The sequence below is a fragment of the Rhipicephalus microplus genome, chromosome 10 (assembly GCF_043290135.1).
Source record: "Rhipicephalus microplus isolate Deutch F79 chromosome 10, USDA_Rmic, whole genome shotgun sequence".
Classification (NCBI taxonomy): Eukaryota; Metazoa; Arthropoda; class Arachnida; order Ixodida; family Ixodidae; genus Rhipicephalus; species Rhipicephalus microplus.
In genome coordinates, this window is record NC_134709.1 from 790,393 (window position 1) to 811,546 (window position 21,154).

The 21,154-nt window shown below is 45.6% G+C and overlaps 1 protein-coding gene across 2 annotated transcripts in view; it reads right to left on the reverse strand.

Annotated features, from left to right (window-relative positions):
* The window catches only part of LOC119181126 (latrophilin Cirl), a 251,259-nt gene that overhangs the window by 169,021 nt on the left and 61,084 nt on the right, over positions 1 to 21,154 (reverse strand). The gene's annotated exons all lie outside the window — the stretch shown is intronic.

A 21,154-nucleotide genomic window follows, 5' to 3' on the forward strand; every position in this document is an offset into this window, starting at 1 on the left:
TGGCGGCGTCAAGGAATGACTGCGCAAGAGTATATGCTACCTTTAGGTAGCAGATAAGACAGATGCTTGGGCTAGTTGGTGATAGGGAATCAACATATTTGCACATATTTTCTTCTGTAGTTACGTCGTAACTATATGTTTAGGTAGCAGAGTTGCTCATCCGATCTCCTAACACCGCGAGCAACCCCGCGCTGAGGAGATGCTGAACTACCCGCCGCGGCTGCAGAGAACCGGTTTAACAAAAGTTCTCTTTCTGCGGCGCGCTATTATTTATCAACTTATATATATATATATATATATATATATATATATATATATATATATATATATATATATATATATATATATATATATATATATATATATATATATATATATATATATATATATATGTGTGTGTGTGTGTGTGTGTGTGTGTGTGTGTGTGTGTTATTAGACCGCATTGTCATGTAAATTTGAAGACAGAAAAGTGGGTGAAAAATAACTTGCCGTGGGCAGGAACCGAACCTGCGCCCTGCGTAGGCCATAGACGGCAGCCATAAAAAAATCTTACCCTATTCGAAAGCATGTTCACGGTGGCTGGTGCTTTGAAAAACATTTGCACGGCATGAATGTGAATGTGCTCAATTTCCATCGCGGCGTGTGCAATACAGTTTTAAACGGGGTACAGCATTGGCACAGCATGGTTCTGAGCTGCCATGCGCGAAGTCACAGATACAATTTTCACTCATCACGCAAAATTCTGATCGGAGAAGAATGAAAAAAAAAAGAGAGAACACTTTTGCCATGCGTTAGGCTGAGGTTAACAAATCCCCGTAAAAAAGCGAAATTCTGCCACGACGCCTCTCATAGCACACCGAAAATTCATGCGATTTGAAACGCGATAACTTAATATGTACATAATAGGAGGTTTTCGAATAGAGGCCCCAAAAGTTTGGGGCCTCAAAGGGGCCAAAGCCCTTTGCGTATGGACGCTTTGGGTCAAGCAGGAGCGATGAGTTTTCCAATAGGCTCTGCGACATTTTGGACACTCACCCTATTCCATGTAACTCTGGTCTTGGCCGAGAGCCGTTACATCAGTGGGTGCCAAAACTTTTGGGGCAGGCTTTGGGGCTCCCGCTAAATTCGAGAAATAGGGTCCAAAACCCAAACGCGGTTCGGGTTTTGCGCATGCGCAGTGGCCTTGACGATATTTAATTTGGGCCCCTATTCGAAAACTCCTAAATATTTTGTACAGTTATCCCGCTGCAATCGATGGCTACAACGTGTTTGCATACCTACATTGCTCCTTTGGACACAACGTTGCAATGCGCATCGTCGCTTCATAAATATCGAGCCGTATACGAGAAACGAAGATTTCCACCGTTTGCATTAAGACGCATCAGGTGTCCGATGATAAGGATTATACCTTTACTCGCTTTGCGTATTCGCCATGGCGAAGCATTTATGCAGATTCCGCGATGTTACAACATGCTCATAGATTCTGCGTAGTGATTTGTTTCAACCCGGAGATGCACCCACTCAGAGATGATCACGTCAAATACGTTTTTACCTTGACTAAAACGTCCAATCGTGAAGTTCCGTCGACAACAGGTTACCGTCAACGGCCCACAACGAATACCAGTGTTGTCGCAAACAAGATGCATCGTTATTCACACTACACACACCACGCAGAATATTCTCAATTTCACCGTCGTTAAAGGTGAACCAATGCAGTCGATCCCTTTCAACGCACACTACACGCCACAATCAACACTGCACATTTTCGAATACGGTGCCGCTGTTTCTTTTACAGGCCGCCACATGTGTTCACTTGTCCAGGATGAAGAGCCAGCCAGCGAAGCAAACATTTCATCACACAGTTAATCACGCGCCTAGATGTTCTCTGACACATACCACAGATAATGCTGCCACTGTTAGATGAAGTTTGAGCTTTCAAAACGAAAAAAAAAAATGCCCCAAGCAATCCACTTAGCCACCAGCGGGAGTGTTTTGCCAACTCGGAACCTCGCACCGGAGTAGCTAAACAACGTTTTGTGTAGCAGTTATCAAGCGCATGTTTTCCAACGTAAATATTTGTAACAAGAGCTTGTAGCGCTTCATATGACATAGCCACTATCTGCATGTTGGCCGCATGTCGGTTTTGCAAAATGTAGCAAACACATTCATTTTCTTTTGTCGTTCCGTCAGTACACCAGAAGCTGTTTTAGGACGCCGTAATGTGGCCAACCCTATCTCGAACATCCATGACCTAGCAACCTGTCACCTTTTGTGACGTCATGACGAGTCACATGTGCAGCTACCCCGCATCCAAATCGGAGCAAGTGGAACACCGCTACGCGCCAACTGGAGTTTGGTCGAGCCGCGCTAGCGCCAGGATAGCAGCTGCACAGCAACCACGCCCGAGCTGCGCCGTGTCGAGCCTGTCATGGGAGGCCCGCACTCCCAAGGAGGAGACCGCGACGCGAGACTCACTCCTATGTGGGAGAGAGAATGTTAAAGACAAGTCGATCCCGAATACAAAGCCAGAGCTCTCGCGAACAACGTTATGATGCCGTATATGCCATCATTCAATATAGCTATGGCACACCACGACAAGGACACACTGGCACCTTAGCGAATATGCCACCCGTGCCCGAGAACAGGACACTGCTGTGTATAAACGAATGCGAGTACGAGCGACGCCGACCCCTTGACGTTATGACCTAGAAGCAGCCAAGTTGAACCATTTAGGAAATCATGACATCAGCCAGCTTTGCTGTGCTTTGGCCTTGCGCGACCTAGCGACAGCTGCACGCTTCTTTCTTTTCTCTAAGACTTGTAAGTATAATTTGCACATATTTTACTCTGTAGATTCTCGTTTTATGCACTGAAAATACCCCGAACTTTCGTAGCCCGTTTCGCAACTCAACAGAATGTCCAGATTCCAAACACCGCGAATGATAATAGAAGGCCCCTGCAGTGGCCGGATCCGAGAGCCAGATGGTGCGCCTCCTTGTTGCGACTCTCGGCCACCACTGGGTTTCTACGAGCCTACTGAAATTGCACATGCAGAAGAAACCAGCGCAAAGTGACAGTGGCCTTGTTTCACTTGCGACCTCCCCGCCATCGACGGAATGCCCTTCGATCCCCTCTCGCCCACAACAGAGGCGAGGGAACATCAAAAACCTGTTATGGAACGAAACACCATCTGGTGCCCCCACCGCAGCCGCCAGCGAATCCCCGCCTTTTTCTCTTCTTTCAGCCTCTTTTTCTTCTTCTTCTTGGTTCCAGTATGCCCAAGTTGTGAGTTAAACAAAAAGAAACAGATCAGTTTGTTTCGCGCAGGAAGAAGGAGCCCGCCGAAAGAAAGGCGCTCCCGCTTTCGGAAGAGCTATGCCAGAAAAAAAAAAGTCTCAACGACGGCCCAGACTGAAATATCCAGATTTCCGATGCGCACACGTGTCTGAAAATATCAGTGATATATATGAACTTTATTTAGGTGCGAGCACTTGAATGCAGTTATCGATGTGAGAAATTAAAACATATTATAGCAGAACAAAACAAGGACGCACAAAGATGCACACACGTCTCTGAGGCTGGTTGGTACAACGCTGCAAAACCGGCAAGTGCACAACCACGAGAATTCATAGAAAGACAACACAGTCTGTGTGTCGTCATCCTCTTCTTTGCGCGCTCACCCATTGTGACGAAGCACACACGACCAACCCAGGCTTCAACAGTTGAAGCCTGCGGTCATCGAGTGTGTACCTTCCTGTGCCCTTGTTTTATTCTTTTTCGCTATCCCATGTGCTCACGTCAAAACCGCCTAGTCCAATTTGTCTGCTTTAACAGTATTAAGAAGTTCTGCACGACCTACTTGAAACGCTCTCTCGAAGCCAGGTCGCGTGCAAAGCGCGATCCGGCCATCGTCCGGCAGTTCAGGATTTGGAGTAAGTTTTGGAGCAGGAAAAGAAATAAGGCATCGCATACTACCGGTGACTTCAAGCCTGAAGGAAGTGCGAATCTAGGAGGTTTCTCTCGATCTTTTCTCCTTTCTGTTAAAATGCGAAGCATTTCTCAGCGAACTTCGGCGACTTTGAGCGTATGTATGTATGTATGTATGTATGTATGTATGTATGTATGTATGTATGTATGTATGTATGTATGTATGTATGTATGTATGTATGTATGTATGTATGTATGTATGTATGTATGTATGTATGTATGTATGTATGTATGTATGTATGTATCTATCTATCTATCCTGGCCGTTTCGATAATGGTATCGATATCAAACTTATAAGGTATGGCATAACATGACTGTATTAAGAACATATTTGGCTAGTCATAACACGAAAATCATGACATGAATGTCATGATTTACAGTTCTTGGTCCTGCAGCTCTTGCAGTGGTTTCGTTCGCCTGACATGTTGCAAAACTGGTATGGTATGAGATGATTGCATGGCAAGCACAAGCGACAGACCCTAACATGAAAATCATGACATGCGTGTCATGTAACTACGTGACTACCCACGGTCATGATGCGCTCGCGGCCATTTCGCTACCGTCACATATACAAAATTTGTATTACGGTACGTGAATGAATGACAAAGAGAGAGAGAGAATAGACTTTTATTAATAACAAATGCACACTGAGCCTTTTTTGGTGGGGCCCTCAGTCCAGGGCTCCATTGCCTTGCGCGACCCTCTGAGCCCGCTGAACCAGCTGCTGCTGTTCCTGCCGGCGTAAGCTGGGCAGTGCAGACTCCCAAGAGGAAGGGGTGGGGTTGGGAATGGGAGGAACGCCCTGTGGGGTGGGGCAGAGCATTCCCACGTGGAGTGGTACACTGTCGGTACGGATCCACAGAAGGGGCAGTAGGAGGAGTAGAGAGTCCGATGAAAGCGATTTAGCATATAAAGGCAAGGAAATGAATTGGTCTGTAGTTACCGCCAAGCGACAGCATCTGCTCTGTTAAGTGAAGGATGAGGGGGAGGATACGTATAACGGTTCTGTCGGTAGTTGCTTACTGACATGATTTGGCCGCAAATAATACACAGTAAGCAAGTACCAACTAGGCCAACAATCAGTACTGTCGGTAATACTCCAGCGTAGCGTTGTAGTTCAGTGGCTCTGTCGATGCGTCGCCTGGGTTGGACAGCTCTTCCAATGGAGCCCGGCCGGTCAGCTCTCGGGCAACCGCATGAACGCGTTCATTATCATGGAGAGAGGCGTGTTCGGAGTCCAGACGATACGCACAGGACGTAATGCGGACGGTGAGACAGAAGAGGGGATATTGTGTGTATGTGCAGCCACAAGTCCTTGAGCGAAAGCACGGCAAGCAGCTTGTGGATCTGTTACAATAGTGACAGGGAAGTCATGTGACAGTGTCGTAGCGTGAACAATTGCCAGAGCAAGAGCTCCCTCCTCTGCCAGACCACTGTCTGTAGTGCGAAGTGTGGCAGACGCCATAAAGGCGTCTGTGTCATCTGTCACGGCTAAACACATGGCTGACTTCTCTGGGTAGCGTGCTGCATCAGTGTAAAGTACTTGTAAGTCTGAGGTACCATCACCAAGGACGCGTATCATAGCCTGAACTCGGGCACGTCGACGACCGGCGTGGCGGGAGGGATTCATAATGCGTGAAATCGGAGGCACCTTGATGAGTCTGCGGACAGTAGAAGCAATTGTATGTCGTGGTACTTGTGCGGGTTTTTTGGGAATCGGGTAGCCAAGACGAGACAGGATGGCGCAGCCCTGACAGGTCTGCCTGAGCCGTTGGAGCTGACTGTTGTGCTGGGCCTCGATGAGTTCACTTACGGTGTTGTGGACTCCTAGTTAAAGGAGGCGTTGTGTAGATGCGTGTGGAGGCAAGCCGAGAGCCGCCTTCACAGCTGTCCGTAGAAGGATGTCCATCTTTTTGATTTGAGCTAGCGTGAGATTGTGAAAGGGAAGATTATAGGTGAGCCGACTAACTATGAATGCTTATACTAAGCGGAGGACATCCTTCTCACAGAGGCCTCTCCTGCGATTAGTGATGCGTTGGATCTCGTGTGTAATTTGAGTTATCTGCTGAGCCAGAAGGTGTGTAGTGTGCGAGGCCTTGCCATCGGACAATGAATGATAAAGGTATGTGACTGGTGCAAACATTATAATCATGAGGTGCGTGTCATGTAATAACATGACTACATGCCACGCTCATGATGCACCGGCGGCCGTTTCGCTAACCAAATTTGGTATTACAGGACGTGAATGGGTGACGAAGGTATGATACTGGTGCAAACACGATAAACATTAGATGCGTGTCATGTAACAACATGACTACATGCTACGCTCATGATGCGCTCGCGGCTGTTTCGCTAGCTTCACATGTACCAAACTCGGTATTACGCGACGCCAATGGATGACGAAGGTATGTGGCTAGTGCAAACACGATAATCATGAAATGCGTGTATGTGAGAACATGACTACGCCAATCCATTTCGACGGTCCGCGTGCTCGCCAGCGTTCATTTCGTCGCGTCACGCTGGGCGCCGGTCCTGCCACCTAAGGTCCCTAGATGAAACAAGTTTCCAAGGTAGCGACACCCTCCCTTTTCCTCCTCGCTTATTTGCTTAAAGCGCCCCCTAGAAGGTTTAAAACTTTCATCCAAAAGCGAATGTTTGGGTTCTGTTGCTATGGTGAATAGATGTAAATGAAACAAAATGGAACGAAATAAAACGTAGAATAAACAGTTACCTTTATGAACATAAAAGGCACAACACAAGAGCAAGCGGGATGTGCGTTACTCAACCGGCAACGTTGGGCAGTTCTATACTTTACACCACTAGCCATGGCGTCTCGCGTAGTACATTTTAGTTACACGGCCTCGGTATATCGTCCAGTTCTAACCTTACTGCCAACAACTCGCAGGCGCCACCGCAATGCGTTGCTTTGGCGCATGCTCATTTTAGCACGTCCGGCGTCCCTCCATCACGAAAAGAGGGAGACGCAGTGTTGTCTTGGTAACGCATCGGCGCGAAATGCAGCATGTCGCATTTCGCGCCAGTTGCCGACGGGCTGCGCCGACGGACGCTGGTCACGCCTGGCGTCAGACTATAAGTGCTCGCGTTTTGCTAACGTAGCGTCGCTGTGCCTAGCGTGACGCGCGTCAACGCTACATTGGGGTATATTGGGCCCTTCATGATGCGCTCGAGGCCGTTTCGCTAGCTCCACATATACCAAGTTTGGTGTTACGTGACGTCAATGGATGACGAAACATATGACTGGTGCAAACATGATAATCCTGACACGCGTGTCATGTATAAACATGATAACACACCACGCTCATAGCATGCCCGCGGCCGTTTTGCTAGCTCCACATATACTAAATTTGGTATCACGTGGCGTGAATAGATGACGAAGGTAAACGATACATTCAAACATGATAATCATGACACGGAAGTCATGTACAGCATCATTTACCTCCACTTCGTAACGTTTTGCAGATTTTAAAGTGACATATCAACAATTCTCATTCATGCTTCGCATATCATCGATTCCCACTGTACGTGTTTCAATCTCGTTTTTATATGCGAAGCATCTTAGGAGCGAGCTTGAAATGACTCGGTGGCGTCCGCGCTACGCTGCGCATGCACCTGCTCTCCTCACTCTATCCTCTCCTACGCTCCGCTCTCTCTCGCCTACCAACTCCGACGCAGGCGGCGCCTGCTTGCCTTAGCTCGGGTGCATGGCTAGGGTGGCTAGAATGGGGAGGTTTGAAAAGCAAGCGGTGCCGCGCTGCGCGAGATCTCCGCTAGGTCGTGATTTAGCGCGCGATGGGAGGCGCTGCTGCTAGTGCAGCGGAAACGGCTGCAGCTGCCGTGTACGCCGGGGGAGGCTGCTGGTCACTTGCGCCAAGTGCTTATCAGCATCATTTGTGTTCCTTGTGGTGCGACAAGTTTGTCGTGTTTGCCTTTAGAGAACTAAAGGGCGCCTACAAAGAAAAAAAAAAAGCTGCGGACTTGCCTGCACTCTTAAAAAAGCTAGTAAGAAGGTAGCAACTGCAAGCAAATAGACAGTAACTGCAGCGGTTACCACCTTTCTTGGACCGTCACCACCCTTTTGCTACCTGTTTACTACCTACGATAGTAAACAGTTACTATCTGCAACAGTTACTAACTTTTTGCGACCTGTTTACTACCTACTTTAGTAAACAGTAACTGGTATGAAGTGGGTAGTAACTGCAGCCGTTACTACCCTTCTTGCCCTGTTACTACCATTTCGCTACACGGCTGTGGACTATCTAATCCAAAATAGTGTGTGATCCCTATTCTGATAATTTATGAGAACAATCGTCTCGACGAATATCATTAAACAGAAAAATGACGTAGAAGATATCTATAGATCAAGAGATCATATTTTGTTTTAAATTACGCAACCGAGATATGTAAACGTCCTTCTGATATTGTCGAAATGGAAAAGTACAAATTAACGAACCATAAGCGAGCGCTACACGCGGTGTGTAACAGAAAATTGCAACAAACTTAGTAAATTGCAGCAAATAATAACAAGATCGGCAGAATAAAATACCGAGACGGTCACAATTAGCCCCGATGACGGTCACAATCCACTGCAGCGTCTCCAAATATTATCATTGTTTTGGCACGTCAAACCCCAAAAAAGATTATTGCTATTTAAACGCTGATATATTAGCCGTGTGAAGCATTGAAATGCAAGAGACAGTGGGATTGGGCGTGTTGGTATAACATCATTAAGGGTGCTTACCAGCGCCCTTTATGATGTCCCCTCCTGCCCTGTCGTTTGCGCTGGTAAGCACCCTTTACATTGAAATGCACTGAGAATAATTTCGGTACCTTGTTTCGGCCACTGTACACAATGTCTTTTTGTGGCCATTTTATAATAAATAATTACGACATATAATCTTTTATAAGTAAGGCTGATTGAAAGTCTTGTGCTACGTCACCAAACACACGTAACCAGGTTGTATATTATAGTGCTATAGATCCAAATTTCTTGTGATTCATCCCGAAACACAAATGCTCCCCTGTGCCAGACATGCTCCTGCAAAGTAGGGGCTATATATACTCCACGCTTACTTCATACTACATGTATGCGTAAAAAATAGAGGGCGCGCATGGCACACCACGCTTCATTACCCGAAGTTGTCTGGTATTGAGACATTCAGCAACATAAGCAGTGGAGAAATAATATGTAAAAATGATTGAGCAAAGTAGTATCAGTTACTGATTTTTTTTTTCTTGCAACCTTTAATAGTTACTACCTATGGGTGGTAACGGCTACGATAGTTACACCTACTAAATGCTGGTAGTAACAGCAAAGGTGGTAACTGTCACCAACCTCACCGTTAATAACTGCGCTTGCTACCAGGGTTGTAACATATGTGACGAACCGTTACTACCCCAAAGTTAGCAAGCACTACCACCTTTTTTTTTTTCCTAAGAGTGTGGATACAGTTAGTGCACTGAAAATTTTTTTTCTTTTTTGTGCGCTGGCATCCAAAGACAGTTTAGCAAAATGGGAGCGCACCATCCCGGCTATCCCAAGGGCGGAAAAAGCACTCCAGAAAAATTCCACCGCCTTCTAAAAACATTCGACGCAAGGTAAATGTTTTGAATCTATTTAAGGACAGTAAAGATTCTTGCTCGTACGCAGGAAAAAAAAATGCGCACGCTGGAATACCATACGCTCAGATGTCTGCCTCGGTGTCTGCCGCCGCCAGAACCCTCGCTCTCTCGCGGTAGCCGGGTGCGCGAGGCGATACTCGTTCATTTTGCTGGGGAGCGTGGCAATTGGCCGGAGAGAAACGCGCCGCGCGCCCGCTATCTCGGAGGCCATGAAACGAGACAGGGAGGAGAGAGAGGCAGCAGCGAGGCACTGCACCTACCATCTCCTAGACTCTCTCACACAACATGTTCTGGTTGCTAGTGGCGAGGATAAGCGCGTACGCCCGCAGCTGTTGATACGGGAGTGAGAGCGGAGACACATACAGTCCCGTCAAATTGACGAAATGTTATGGCCATACATTTGCACCTCAGTTGCTTTACAGTGCCTAGAATATACTGTATATTCTAGGCACTATAGTTGCTTGTAAGACGACCGCTCTTACGACCACAGTTGAACCGTTGACGTAAGACCGAGGGTCCAACACGACCTCATCAGTTCATGCACGCGAGAAACCGATGAGAAAATCAATCGCTGTCGTTCACGTACGTACGCTGGGAAGCCACAAAAGTACGTTCATGGTACTTTACCGTGATCGTCATCACAAGTGGAATCGATGCCACAGCAGCTGATAATGCAAATGATTGTGTGGCACACAAGGTGAAAACTTGAGCGCAAGCCAAGACTGACCACAAAGAATAGTCGAGTACTGGCGCTTACTAACAATTGCTTCTCGCAAGTGGAACATTTATTTATGTGCGTTGTTGCGATGAGAATAAAAAGCAGTTAGTAAACACCAGCGCTTGTTTCTCATTGTACTTTGTTCTGATTTGCTCTCACGTTTTCACCTTAAATAATATGTGCAAATAAACGATTAGCTCTAGGAAGCAAACTCGCAGTGAGAATACACGTACAAAACTCGGATCTGTGGCGCAACTGAGCGCAAGGACGCACAAATCTGGGGCTCGCAAGATTCGTTACGCCAGGGGGTTTGCTGCACCCGAAGGTGGGCTCTATATGGACGCCACGAACCGTGGAGTGAAAAGGGGCGACGGCCCTCGAGTCTCTTTTGTGACGCGCACAAACGCACGCGATTGCCCCCCCCCCCCCCCATCTGTCACTGCCCAGGGGATGGCACAAATACGGCGTCTATTCTATATCGCTGAGGTGTGGACGGCAGGGCTCTATTACTAACCATCTGCGGCCAGTCAGGATGATGCTTTGTCAAGCCACTCACACAAAAACGCAGGGGAGAGAAACCCCGGGTTTTCAAAGCACGCGACGTTTATCGCCCCAGCATCGCCAAAAGTCGGCAGGATGGGGAAGACGGAAGGTTGCGATGCAAAAATTCGTGGGCGCACGAGCCAACGTTTCGGGGCTTGTCTTCTAGACAAGTTTTATCCTTGAAGACTTGTCGAAGCGTCAGCTACAGAGCACACACGACCCCGGTTTACGGACTTTTTTTTCAAGAATGGGTGACAGCATACTTTAACGCTGGCATTGTCACGAGGCTCTTCAATCAGTAAACTCTCGCGTGTAAAAGGGAAGACGTGAAGGCCGTCGAAAAACTTCTGTCGGCAAAATCCCCATTGCTCAATATATTTAAACGACACAAGAAATATTATGTCAAAAAAGAATACAGCCTGTAAAACAATACAGAGGTTAACAGAGACCACAAAAAATTAAAAAGACAAGAAACGTGTGTATAAATAAGTGTTCAGGAGGGAAAATGCCCCACCTCCCCAATAGAAATTGGGAGGGGGGGGGGAATGCGAATGCATTTCTCGCGCCAAGATATATGGTATCATTGCCCTCAGACATTTGCCTTCACCGACTTCTGCCATCGCCCTGAGAGGCGCCCAGCCAGCGAATGGTCGAGAGTGAGGCGCAATCAAACGGAAAAGTGGGGCGTAGGGAGGAGACAAAGCGAACGGTAAGAGAAGGAACGGCGAAGCACTGCACCTACCTTCTCCTACACTTTCTCGCACCACATGCTCCGGCTGCTAGGGACGAGGATAAGCGCGTGCGCTAGCAGCTGTTGGTAGGGAAGAGCGAGTGAGAGCGGAGAGTTAACACCTGCCGGCACGCGGACACCACCGCGGACAACGCCGGATGCCTGGCATAGCCCGACTAAGAAATGCATTCGCACTTCAAAAAGTTACACCATCTCCCGCTAAAAGAATCCATGTGTAGATGCGAAGTAGCGGGCGCGCACGCTTACGCTGATGGCGGCGTTGCGCAAGAGAAAAACCTGGGGAGGCGGAAAGCACGCTGCGATGGAACGGTGTTTCCTATTGGAACAAGACAATCGCTGCTAATGGACAGTGAGAGAGAGCAGACCCCGATTGGACATGGAGACCCACAGTCCGCTTTTAGTTAACGCGCACACTGCGAATTTTCATTGTTAAACAACGCACCACTCATCGCCCATTCATCATCATTCACTCCGCGGATACACTGTGATTTTTTTTAGAAGCGAAGCAGCTTAAGGTCGAGTTCAATCCGGTGTGCGGCGTGACCAATCTTACTGCATATGCGCGGCCACTGCCCCTTAATTCTCTCTTCTCCTACGCTCCCCTTTCTCGCTCTCGCAACACCAACGCAGGGAGCATCTGCTAGCCTGCGCTCGCTCCCCCTCTCTCATGACGTGACGTCATTGCACCCTCCGTTTTTACTCTGTTCCACCTTATGTATAATTTGCGTCATAGGCGACGCAGGCGCAACTATATAGTTGCTTCGACTGTGTAAATTGATTGATATGTGAAGTTTAACGTCCCAAAACCACCATATGATTATGAAAGACGCCATAGTGGAGGGCTCCGGAAATTTCGATCACCTGGGTTTCTTTAACGTGCACCCAAATCTGAGCACACGGGCCTACAACATTTCCGCCTCCATCGGAAATGCAGCCGCCGCAGCCGGGATTCGATCCTGCAGCCTCCGGGTCAGCAGCCGAGTACTTTAGCCACTGGACCACCACGGCGGGGCTCGATTGTGTAAAGGGCACGGCACAGTTTGCCCTATATTATTGGCGGAATGCAGGTGATCTTCACGGCTCCTTTTCTTCCTCTCTACCTTAATGCGAAAGCTCTCCTCACAGCCGACTTCAATTACGCCTTTCTGAATTGCCCGAACAAACGAAAGACCCCGAGGCGAGGTTCAGAACTCCAGGAACGATCCTGCGCAGCTCGCAACAGGAGCTCCGGACAGTGCCAGAGGGTCGCCGAAGCACAGAATTGTTTGTGTCCGGCGGCCATAACGGTCCAAGGGTGCTTCCACTGCGCCTTTCACGTGATTCTTTCATAGATCGATATACTTGCCCTTTGTCAGGATATGGTCTTGATCGAATGCTTCCACATTACTACGCGCAAGAACACCAGAGAAGGAGAGAGGGCATTGATCGCATACCACCTAGTCCAGTTATCTGGTCTCGATCTGCTGCAAGTCCACCCGATGGCACCGACGTAGAACTAAAAACTGTGCTTTTCGGGATGCGAGTTGAAATGACGATACACACAGGGCCACTTATAACGTTAATGTTCGAACACGCCTCTACTAAGTGAGTACACGAACATAACTTGGTGGATATGTAAAAAGATGGAGTGAAGTTTGTCTTTTTGTCTCTCTATTTATCTTTTCCGCTCTTTCTATTTCTTTCTTCGTTTCCTTTCTACTCTTATACGTGGTTCTGCCTGCGTTACGCCGAGCACAATTTTCTTTCTTTTTTGCTGATCACCGTCAAGGCAAAAGGAACAAAACTTGATGGCGCGCTTAGCAAACAGAGCGTTACACCAAGTGACGACGACAGCCCGGCCACCTAAAAATCTGCACAAAAATAAGATGCTGGACTATTGTGTGGATGTAATTTTTTTTTTTTTTGACGGCGCTTCTTGACGACGAATCGCGACTAGAGGCCTATTAATCGAAGGAAGCAAGCAAGCTGGAAGCTTCTTCGATCTGTCTCTGAGAAAGCACAACTGGTGCGTTCTCTCTCGTTTCATTCGTGGCACCACACGAAAAGAAACAATGGCCACTGGTCAGAAAAAGTGCTGACTCCGCCGAGGGACCGCGCCTCGCTGAGCGAAGCGCGATTTGGAAAGCGATGGGCGGCCAGCCAGAACTGCGCCCCGGCGGCGGGAATAGGAGCTCTTCTATACCCACCAGCCCTCCAACAACTCAAGGCTCAGCGGTGCTCTAACAGTTACGACCGTCCGAGAAATGCCACGTATACATTCGGGGTATTGTGCGACCCTGCTCGTAACTAATTTATCACCACAATGTCTGGGGTTTACGTGCCAAAAACACAATATGATTATAAGGAAATATCCAGAAAATGTGGGAAAGATGTCTGAGAAATGTGCAAAAGATGTCCGGGAAATTTTACGAGGCGATATGATTATGCGGTGCAACGCGTAGTGGAATGCACCAGAAGATGTCCGCCATCCTCAACCATTTCAGATGTCACCTATGAAGAACTGTCAGTAAATGTGTCAAATCGATAGTGTGTCATTTCGAAGCAGTCTATCAGTCTATTTATTTATTTATATATATATATATATATATATATATTTATTTATTAATACCTCACAGGCCCCGGAAGAGGCATAAGGTGAGGGGGGCGTACAGTGTAATACGATCCCTCGAATATGCGTAATAACAGCAATTGGCGACATAACATAAACTTTTGCGCAGCAGTAAATAGAGATTGAGGTTACAGTACATTATATAATAAAGCCAAAAGACAACTGCGTCATTATACATCATGTAATGAAAAAGAAAGCTTGTTCCAATGCTATTAAAAGACAAATGCAATCAGACTGAAGAGCAACCTTGCATAAGCTTATCACAAATATATATATATATATATATATATATATATATATATATATATATATATATATATATATATATATATATATATATATATATATATATATATATATATATATATATGAACAAAAATAAGCACAGTGTGTAGAAAAATGTTTGCTCAAGTGAAGGTAAAAAGCGTTCATGGTCTCTATAGTGAAGCAATCTTTTCTGGTAGGCTGTTTCAGAGACGAATAGCGCGAAGTAATGGTGAAAAATTAAATGATTGCGTTGCGCCATATAGGCGGGTGTCAACTGAGAGTATTGTGTAACACTCGCGATGTGGGTACGTGATTATTCAAACATGGTAGTGTTAACCCCCTTATGAAATAATGACCGTAATGCAATATCATGGTGGGCACTTAGCGATGGTAATGATAGTTGGGTTTTAATCTGCGTGACACTAGACACATGACTGTAGTTTTGAACAATGAAACGGCTTGCCCTATTCTGAATGACTTCTAATGCTTGGATAAGGTATTGCTGATGTGGTCAATAAACGGGAGACGCATATTCAAGCTGCGGTCGCACGAAAGTTAGATATACGAGTTTTCACATTGTGGGGGGGGGGGGGGGGTGCACTGTGCATGTTTCGTCGCAGAAATCCTAATGATTTGAATGCATCGGCGCATATGCAAGTTATGGGCTCTGACCATGAAAGGTTAGGTGTGAGGTGCACGCCTCGATACTTACAGTTCTCATTCGGTGATACGATATTATTGTTCATGCGATAGGTAGACTGAGAACAACAGGTTTGCGAGTGAAACATAATTTTACACTTCGACACGTTTAACGTCATGAGCCATACTTTACACCACTCGTTCACTATCTCTAGGTCTAGTTGAAGCGCGATATGATCATTAATGTGGCTTATGGGGCGTTAAATTATGCAGTCATCAGCAAATGTTCGTATGCGAGAGGTGATGTTATTGGGTAGACCATTTATATAAATTAAAAACAACAGAGGCCCAAGGACGCTTCCCTGCGGTACACCTGAAGACGCGACAGATTTGGGTGAATCAAACTCATTAACAGAAGTAAATTGCTTTCAATTGGATAGGAAGCTATGCAGCCATGACAATGTACAGGAGTCTAATTTTAAGGCTGAAAGTTTTGATATGAGGCGGCAATTTGGAACACGATCAAACGCTTTCGAAATATCAAGAAATAAGCAGTCTGTTTGTACGTAGATGTTCATATCATGGTGAACGTCAGTAGTGAATTCAATGTATGTAGTTGTAATCCAAATCCATTGCGCTATCCTCATTTGTGAATACGGACGTGAAAAAAGAAGTGAAAACTGTAGGACACTCCCTCTCAGAAAGAGCGACTGCATTATCTTTGTGCTAGACAATTCGGACTCAATGTTTTCCAAAACTCTGTTAAATTGTTCTTAAGTAACTGTGGTTGGTCGATTAAAAAGTACTTGTCTCTTGCTGTGTGGAGGGCGAAACAATATGATTTGAGGTATACTTTGTAATCAGTCCGTAATGATGGTGTTCCTATGCGTTTAGCGCACTTCTACATTAGTTTTTTTTATTTTTCATGCGAACAATGGATATGCAGTTTCATGCGACCATGGACTAGAGGTGCAGTTACTGATCTTAATGCGAGGAATGTATCCATTAATGTGGACTTCTTTTCTCTGAACATCAGCCAATTTTCATCAACTGATCTACTTTGTAAAGAGGTTTCCAGCTCAGTATTTATTGCAACGTAATTGCCTTAGCTATATTTGCGAATTAGCTTTGGCAATACATTATTAACAGGAAAAAGTATATTTAAAGCAAATTATGATCACTGAAGACATCTACATGTTCTATGTATATTACTGTTTCAGGGTGGCTTGTATGTTTGAACCATGCGTTGGCTGCGATACAGCTTGGGAAAGGTTGTAGTCAAGGGTCAACTAATGAATTCAGTTGCCAAGTTACATGACGATGAAGGTTTGTTCTTGTCAATTAACGGGAAGTTGATAAGTAATGTTTGGGTTAGCTGCTTTTTATAGGCAACTGATAATTAAAATGGCTGTTTGAATCTGGTAGATATTGCAGCAAAAATAACGTAATAATATTTCAACTTGTGTTTTCAGTGATGAAAGCGGCAATTGATTTTAGGAGGAGAATAAAAGATGCTTGTTTGGAGCAACGCTTTCGGAGTAAATGGCAAAATATTTCAAACGACTGATGGAGTTTAAAGCGTCATCTAAGCTTCTTATAAATATGAGTACCTATAAAACATATTGCACATAAAATAATTGCTAGAAACAGCACGAAACAAATAATTAAGTAGATCAATGGTCACTGAACACTAGGTAAGACAAGCTGCCTATATTTGAAATGCTCATACTTGTTGCGGATATCATATAAATATGATAAAGCTGGGTACCAAAATTTAAAAGCAGCCATTGTCACATGTAACTAATGTCCATGCAGCAGTTTATAATGGGTGTTGTTTTCGTATTTCACCGAACCAGTCTGTTAGCATTCTCACTTTTGATGAATGTTCGCAGAGATGGCCGTAAAAACTATAATAGAATAGAAAACGTAACACACGCACTGTTAAAAGATGAAAAAGAGGTTTGTAATTGATAGAGAAAACTTGGTTGCCATAGCAATCGCACAATCGCTCAAGTCACTCGCAGACTCGTTTTCGTTCGCCGTTCTTGCTGCGTCTCTTTTTCGCTCAGCTGTTCAGGTCGGCAACCCGCGCACACAATATGCGCACTAATGGTTTCACGAGGCTGTGGTTCTTCGCTTTGTCATTCGGGGAAGCAGGGTCGAACGTCCTGCATCCGAACCAGCAAAGTGCAATAAAGCGGGGCTGCCTTCCCGACCCGGCACCTGCAGCACTGGGAGGCTCGCCGATCACAGCTGCCCATAAACAAGGAGGAGAGCCTCTTCACCCCTTCAAGTGGCCAACGGACACTCGCACGCCACAAAAGTAAATGAATAAAGCAAAACTTAGAAGATGTGAAGCAGTCGCGTACAAGTCAGCCTTGACAATTTCGTAAGTAAGATAAGCTAATTTAGCTACACACTTGAAATGCCCGTCCTACCTCAAAACTGATAAAGCGGTACATGAAATCAGTGACACATCACGGTCGTCACAGAAGTAGTTAGTAAACATTACGATGCTGAACCAATCTCACATACCAAAAATAGTCTGCTCGTCAAATGCCCACAATGCTAATGCATGTAGCATTGCCAGTATGCTAGTGCTAATTTTTCTTTTTGTTTAGGCTCACTGGGTGCTCACGAGATTAAAGTGCACTGTTTTCAGTTTCCCAGCTCCATTTCAGAGCAGGTTTCGAGCAGTGACTGGCAAAAGTAACAGTTTGGGGCATTTCTCTTTTGGAGCAGTTTGGAGCCATTGGACAGCACTTCTATCCTTGTGTGTGTTTAGTAACCAATCTGACTTGAGTTGTAATATCAATCTTTACCCACACGTATACCTGGGTGAATATTGCCGCATTCAATCAGAACATGTTTCATTGGTTCCTTAACTCCCTCACAGCATGTACAATGTTCTTTTTTTTTAGAGAATCTCACTTTATGACTACCCCTTTTAAGGCAACCCGACCTCACTTCGAACAGTAACGCCCTTTCGGTAGTTACTGAAAGCCGGCTTTTTCCATCGCTGTCATCCAATAAATCCTCTCCGCCTCTTTGAATTTTCGCTTCATGCTTTTGATTGCTGTGTCGCCTACACTTCCAGCCGTATATTTACTGGTAGCCTCCTAGTTCCTTTTCTCCACTTTGTGTACACACTCTTCCTATACAAATACCTGAACACTTTCCCGGCCTATCTACTCTCCGTTTTTCTAAGCCTTTCTTCAAATCTCATTTTGCTCTGAGCTTACTTTAGCCTGTCCATTCCATATCCACATTTACAGCCTCATTCGCCGTATTCCCGTGAGCGCCCCATGCAAGGCGTCACACAGTACTTTGATTAGCCTCCATTCCTGATTGGACCTTTGACTTCATGCACACCACCGAGTTCCCATATGAAAGCCACAAAACCATTACGCCTTTCCACAGACCTCGAAGCACTTCGTACCTATCGTATTGCAGTAACACTCGGTGCTTCATTATTGCAGCATTCCTCTTTCTCTTTGCTGCCGATGTTTTTTTTCCCCTATAACTCTATATATCTGTCTCCCTCATTTACCCATACTCCGAGGTACTTGTACTCGCTTACCCTCGATATTTCTTGTTTCTGTATTGAGACGGCATGATCTTCGTGATCAATGAATACCATCAATCCACATTTTGTAGCGCTAAATCCTAGTCCTGGAGCCTGGCCAATTCCCATTCGCATATATCTGCCAGCCACTGTATATCGTTTTGCCTGTCCGCCATTAAGACAATATCCTCTGCATATAAAATAGACGTGGAAAGCTTCTGCTCAACCATCACGCCAGCCTATGTAGAGCGAGCGCTCTACTGCAGAGCCATATGGTGAGCACTCCGAGTACTAGCATGGCTAGGACGACGAACAAAAGACAAAACCCCTGTTTGGGCGCTTATTTTTCGTCAAAGCAGCCCATGCACATACGTAACGCAGATGAGCCTCGCCCTTTTCGCACTCTGCACTCCACAGCCCAGCAAATGAACGGTCAGTGTTGCCACACAAGCTAAAACATTATGGTCCTTTTTACCCTTGTTAGATACGAAGGAAAACGCCCAATATACAGCGACTGTCAGATGCTAGCGAGCTGACAACCAAATAATCATCAGAAAAAGATAAGCCCAGAAGAAGCGGGAAATTAACTTCTCCGTTCTTGGAAATCGTTTTAATTATGATAAAAAATTTTTGAAATACAAAGAGGAGTTGAGAAAATCACGTTAGTATATGTGACTGCGATAAGGCGTTATTGAGGTGCTATATTTCACAAAAATATTTTCTCTTACAAATATATTTACATTTTCAGTTTTATATGTTCTATATAAAATAAATAAAATACTCATATCAAGTGTACCCAGTCAATTTGCCACCATTTTCCATCATGCTAAAAAAACATTGTGCAGGTATATTGTGTTGTTCACTGATACCTCGCAGCGTTGTTTTGCCTTCTTCAATTTCAATCGACCAATGATGGGTCATGGGGTTTACACAGTTTATGTGGCATGCAGCCCTTTACGACGATAGTTTTCTGGACCGACTCAATTTGCTGAGACAGCCTTGCCATTAGAATAATTCAACCGTCAAGAATTACAATCCTGAAAAAGTGGCCAGCACTCATTGCGCGCACTGTTATTTCAACCTTTCGCTGCTAGTGCCGTTACTTTCCCTCGCGAACACGAAAAAATGAATCCACGCCTAGCAATAGTTGAGATGCCTGCGCATGTTACCTCGTTTTCAGCTGGATTCACTCAATGCGTGTTAATTTTTTAATGCAAGGTGCTATTGCCTTATATTTTCAATCAGAATTGTACTCTTGCTGATAATATCGTTTCTGCATCGTGTTAATTTTATTTTTTGTTTTTCTTTACCGCATTTAAGTACAATGCTAATTATCGTCTCCCTGTATAGTTCTCTTCTTGATTCTTCATTATGTGCAACACAATTTGCTGTAAACGCGCGACAGTGTCAGAGGACGGGTCCACCGTTAAATGAAACAGCGGCGTGCCTATGACGTGTTTAGTTTTCACTGTCTACATCAGTGGCTACATTCATGTAGACTGCCTCCCAGTTCACTTGCCATCGGAGCGGCAGCAATATTGACGGTGAATTCATTCGAGTTTCATAAAATTAACTAGAGAGGAGTCTGGCGCTGCGATCGTTCAGCGACCATAGGAATGAGGGGTAGTACACGGATTTGCCTGGTCTTGGGGGTGGCAAATCGCACTTGTGGCTTCGTTTGTTGCAGTGTTTCGGTTTTGTTTCGAAAGAAAGAACGAATCCTTTTGAACTTCGCGAACCAGTTTGAAAAGGTATGCCTAAAAGAATAAGGTGGTGAAGCGCAACCGCAGAACATTTGTTGATTTTTGTTTCGTGAGAAAACAGCTTCAAGCCACACGAACACACACGGAGCCAAAAGTACAAAGACTAGACAAATCCGTGTAGTTTTCCACGCATATGGGGTCGATTGAGGGCTGTCACCCTAATGAGGGCGCACCCGCGCGAGGATTCGCTGACCGCGTCGCCTCGCGGGGAACCCTTACTCACGTTCAAGGAAACAACAAAACACTTTTATCCCTGTGGGTATTCCCCCTCCCACACCCTGCTTTATTAAGGGCGCAGGCAGTTTTCTTGGACTAAGTATTGCAAGCCAGTGCGTATCCTAACCCTGCGGTTTTTCATGCCCTGTACTCTGAACGATATCCAAGTGCGGATTGCCCTGCCTGTGGACTATTAGCTTGGCGATCCCTACGTGAGATTAGCCAGGTGGCGCGGGGTTTCCCCTGTGTTTTCGCAGGACCGAAATAAAAGTTTTAAGCAACCAACCAACCAACTACCAATCATTCTCATGCTTGCCAAAGGACCATGCGTTGCAGCTCCCATAGACAATAGCGCCAGAGTTCCGTCTTGTGTATATTTAGGAAACTCTATGATTCGAGTATTCCCATCAAACATTCGGAGTGTTGAAGCAAGTCAACCTTCTCGTTAGCTTGTTCT